Source organism: Leopardus geoffroyi, chromosome A1 (genome assembly GCF_018350155.1).
Source record: "Leopardus geoffroyi isolate Oge1 chromosome A1, O.geoffroyi_Oge1_pat1.0, whole genome shotgun sequence".
Classification (NCBI taxonomy): Eukaryota; Metazoa; Chordata; class Mammalia; order Carnivora; family Felidae; genus Leopardus; species Leopardus geoffroyi.
The window spans coordinates 218,425,547-218,430,738 of NC_059326.1; the positions used below are offsets into that span (position 1 = coordinate 218,425,547).

A 5,192-nucleotide genomic window follows, 5' to 3' on the forward strand; every position below is an offset into this window, starting at 1 on the left:
CAAATCATTAAGATCAAGTGTAAAGACAACACAGTTAACAAAATCATGTTAAACTAGATCATGGTATAGTCCAAAGGAAACAAGTAAGGAAAATATGAAAAGAGTTTAGAGCAATAGTGTCAACCCAAAAGCTTCAAAATACTTTTAGAGTTTTAAAAGTACAAATAGTGAGTATGGATGACAAGCAACCTGTAAAGAAATAAAGGTCTCAAGTTTTATATAATAAATGTGATGAGTCTTCAGAATTCGATACTACTTAAAACAATATCTACAACAACACTAATACAATAATACGTGCAAACAAATTCCAGCAAAAACAAGCATGTAGGCATTGTAATGAAACTTCAGTATATTAAGGATAAACGGACAACCCTAAGAGTTGAGAGAGAAAGAGTGCATCACATACAACAGTTGGGAATCAGTTTTGTTTGTTGTTAGCAAAAGTTGAATCTTACTATGCTGGGCACCATTTTAAATGAATGGGACATATAAACTGTCAGAATAAATATGGCAGATCCCTGCCAATCTTTTAATCTAGGGGAAGGAGAAAGTACAATCTATAGAGATAATAAGTACATTATATACATTATACTGTCATGGAAAGTGCTTCTGGATCCTGGACTGGGTAAACTGGACAAGATTGTAAGGGTCAGGCGCAAGGCAGAAGTTAGGGTGCTCTGCTTTGAGTAAGTGACATTGAACAAAATCATGAAGGTAGTCAGAAAGATATCTATGCAGATGCCTAGGTGAAGGTTATCCCAAGTAGAAGAAATAGGTGGTATAAAGGCTCACAATAGGAGTTCACCAAGCATAGTTGAAGAGTAAGAGGCCAGTAGGCTTGGAGCAAGTATGAGGGGGAAATGATAGGAGATAAGCTAAGAAAAGAATCTTGTTTTAGGATCAGGATGGCCTTTTTAGATGACTATAAGTGTTTGTGCTTTTACTCAGAATAAAATAAGGAGTTTGAGGAAGATTCTAGGTGCAGGCATGAATGCCATTAGACTTAGATTTTTAAAAGGACCACTCTCAATATTTCATTGAGAACAGATTTTGGGAATTTGCAAAGATGGAAGTAGAAGACAACTGTAATTGTATACCTGAGGGATTAAAATGACAAACACTGACAAGGTACCAGGGGACATAGTAGGAAGTGGCTAAATTCTGGGTTTTAAGAAATGAATTAAATAGGTAAGAAAAGATTCAAGGAGAGTTCCAACTTGAAAAACAGAATGGCCATCAAATGGAATAGGAAAGTCTATGACTGTAAAAGATTTGGCACAGATGATCAGAGCTCTGTGTTGGAAATGTTAAATTAGAAAAGCAATTATTTGGGTGTCTGGATGGCCCAGTTGTTAAGAATCTAACTTCAGCTCAGGTCATGATCTCACAGTTCTTGAGCTCGTGCCCTGGGTAAGCACAAGCCTAGCTTTGGGTAAAACATGAGCCCCTGGTGAGCCCCACTTCTCTCTCTCTCTCTCTCTCTGCCCCTCATGGGATTTTCCCTCTATCTCTGTTTCTTGCTCACTTGAACTCTCTCCCTCTTTCTCTTTAACTCAAAAGAAAGAAAAAGAAAGAAAGAAAGAAAGAAAGAGGAAGGAAGAAAGGCAAGCAATTATTTGATACATAAGAGGAGAATTCAGGTAAGAAATTGAGTGTATATGTTGAGTTAGGGAGAAAGATTTGTGCTGAAGATACAAATTTGGAAGTTCTGTAAAAACGTGTTTCAGGTGTTAAGTGCATATCAGTCACCTGATGTATGGTCTGAGTGTACATAGCTAAGAAAAAAAAAAAAAACAAAACATCATGAAGTCATAGGATACTCTAAACTTAAGGTATCTGGAAGAAGAGGAATGACCCATAAGGCAGACTTTGAGGAGGCAGCCATGGAAATAGGAGACAAAATAATATGTGTTATCCTAGTGATTAACTTTATTAAGGAGTGTGTGACTAACTCTGAGGACTATTGCTATTAGGTTAGATATACTGAGAATTGAGAAGTGGCCTTTGGAAATAGCAACATAGGTATCATGACAAAAGCAAGTTAGATTGGTAACTTGGTAAACTTGACAAAAGCGAGTTAGATTGCTTTGTGATGAAAAAGTCTTTAAAGAGATACTAGAAAAGATTAGAGACAATGTATATAGTTTATTCATAAGTGCTATTTGAAGGGAGGGAAGCAAAATGTGACAGGTAGGGGTTAGGAAATTCTTCTTCCTCCTTTTCTTCCCCCTCCACCACTTTCCTCCTCTTCCTTCTCTTTTACTTTGGAAGAATAATATTTTATTTTATAGCAGTGTAAATGATTTGATAGAAATAAAAACAGGCTGTATTAGAAATATGGGACATTGCTGAAGCTATATGCTGGAGTAGGCAAAAAGGGAAGCAAATTAATGCCTGAGTTAGGACATTAACTATAAAGAGGATCATGAATGGTTCATATATAATAACAAGCAGTAAAAGAGATTATATGAGTTAGGAGGTAGGAGATATGCTGATATGCAGAGGAATCTGGAAAAATTCTCTTTCAAGTGCTTCAATTTCCTTAATAAAAGTATGTTTACCAATTTAGACAAAAGACAGAGAAGTTGGTATAAATCACTGGAGGAGAAAAGAAGAATGAAAATAGTTATCTAAGACAACTAGGAAAAATAATGGAATAAAAAATATAGTTAAGATGTCTGGACACATAAAGACACACTCCAGGTTCCAGATTTCGAATTTAAAATGTATTTTTCAAGCTGCCATCAGAAGCTGAGGTCATCACTGAATTTGAAATATTAAAGTGGATACAAAACTGTTTCGGCAATGCAGACAATTAGGTGTGCTGTTGTGGGCAATGGTGCCATTGGTAAAACTTGTCTCCTGATATCCTACACAACAAATATTTTCCATCGGAGCATGTACCGACTGTTTTTGACAACTATGCAGTCACAGTTAAGATTAGTGGAGAGCTGCATACTCTTGGACTTTTCCATACTGCAGGGAAAGATGATTATGACAGATTACAATCCCTGAGTTATCCACAAACAGATGTATTTCTAGTCTTTCCGTGGTGTCTCCATCCTCATTTGAAAGTGTGAAGGAGAAGTGGGTGCCTGAGATAACTCACCACTGTCCAAAGACTCCTTTCTTGCTTGTTGGGACCCAAATTGATCTCCGAGATGACCCCTGTATGATTGAGAAACTTGCCAAGAACAAACAGGAGCCTGTCACTCCAGAGACTGCTGAAAAGCTGGCCCGTGACCTGAAGGCGGTCAAGTACGTGGAGTGTTCTGCACTCACACCCTAAAGAATGTATTTGACTAAGCAATATTGGCTGCCCTGGAGCCTCCAGAACCGAAGAAGACCCGCAGGCGTGTGCTGCCTTGAACATCTCCAGAGCCCTTTCCACACAGCTGGTGTCAGCACGGTACCGAAAGCGATGTTAAATCAAACTAAAGATTAAAAATTAAAATTCGATTTTGCAATAATGACAAATGCCCTGCACCTACCCACATGCACTCGTGTGAGACAAGGCCCATAGGTATGGGCCCCTTCCCCTCCTCAGTACTAGTTAATTTGAGTTACTGTGTATTGTCAGAAGAGGGGTTAGTACTAGTTTTTGTTTTGTCGTTTCAAAAAAAAAAATTTTTTTTTTTTTTAAAAGCAAGGCATGCTTGTGATGACTCTGTAACAGACTAATTTGGGTTGTTGAAGCTGCTCCCGGGGCTCCATCCACTCTGGAGAATAATCTGGGACATTTAGGGGTTTTGTTTTGTTTTTGTTCTTTTTGTTTTTGTTTTCTTTTTTTTGGGGGGGGGGAGTGTGTATGGGTTTTGTTTTTATTTAGTCATGTTTTTAAAATTCAGTAACCATTGGACAGCCCTTAAGGGAAGGAGGATGGACTGACTCTACATTCCACTTCCTAGATCTAGTTTAGAACACTTGTCCCCCACCTGGTGCTCTTAGGAAGGAGTATAGTAAATGCCTCATTTAATAACACACTCCTTTTTGAAAGTTGCCTTTCTCTCCACCCTTGAGTAGGTCTAGTACTTGATGAAACTCATGAAAGCGGGTGGAACCTGTCCTGCCCCTCCTCTTTTCTAGGATGCACTCTATATGTGACTGTGACTTTGAAGGAAATTTGTTTGCCATTTGCTGATTGCTTTTTTAAAGTTAATTTCTAACTTCCTTCACTGAAAAATGAAGAAAAGTATTGCACCTAAATGGATTGAGTATGTAATTTAAAAACATTTTTCCCTGTCAAAAAAATAAAAAAATTAAAAAAAAATTAAAAAAATGTATTTTTCAGTATTCCAAGAAGCTGCACTAACAGAGGTTCAGAAAAAGTGTTTCCATGGTGTGATTTTTTTTTTTTTTTTTTTTTTTTCCAAGCAAGTGGCATGGAGTGAGAGAAGTAAGGGAGAATGATTATAATGATCAACCATAGAATTTGACCTGGGCAAAGAGAGACAAGATAGTCCCACAGAATCGTGGGAGGGGAAAAAGTTGGTTTTCTCAAAGGACTGGAGATTCAAGGGGTATAGAAAGTTCCTGAGGATTGTGGTATAAGAGGGAATGAGCACTACCTGACTGAGCCCCTTTACTTCAAAATCCAATAGGTCATTTTATTCATCAGCATTTACCTAGCTTCATTTCTTTGTGTATGTAGTTGGTGTTAGTAAATTTTTTTTTTCCTGAATTGAAAATTAAGACATTACAATATTTGGGGAGTAGGCAAAATGTAATGCATAATAAATTTGCCATATTAACATTCTTTCTTTCACCACTAACAGTCACCTGTCTCTCTTTTTTGCAGTTCGATCCCCCTGTTTTTTTCTCTCTCTTTCCTTTCTTTCTCTCTCTCTCAAGTGCGCACATATATTTACAAAGGTATAATTTCAAAGAGAATTTTTCTTGGTCGAAAAATGTCTAACCCATAATTTTGGTATGCCAAATTTTTGGTAACTTAATATAAAGAATTGAATCAAATTTTTAAAAATGTATATCCATGCTTTCATAAGACTGACATTGATTCGTCTTTCCTTAAGGTATATAACTGGTTTTCTCATCTCACCTTTTGGTAACTTATCAGGTATTATAAAGCATATAGTGGCTATTAGATTGAGATTAAAATTGACACCTATTTATGTCACAAAATTTTAAGGTATAATATTCACACACATCTTCCAATAGTAGTTTCATTACAGTTG

The 5,192-nt window shown here is 36.8% G+C and overlaps 1 pseudogene; it reads left to right on the forward strand.

The window, feature by feature from the left end:
• The first annotated feature begins 2,805 nt into the window (after positions 1–2,805).
• On the forward strand, positions 2,806–3,473 carry LOC123605900 (annotated as a pseudogene).
• Positions 3,474–5,192: the final 1,719 nt, after the last annotated feature.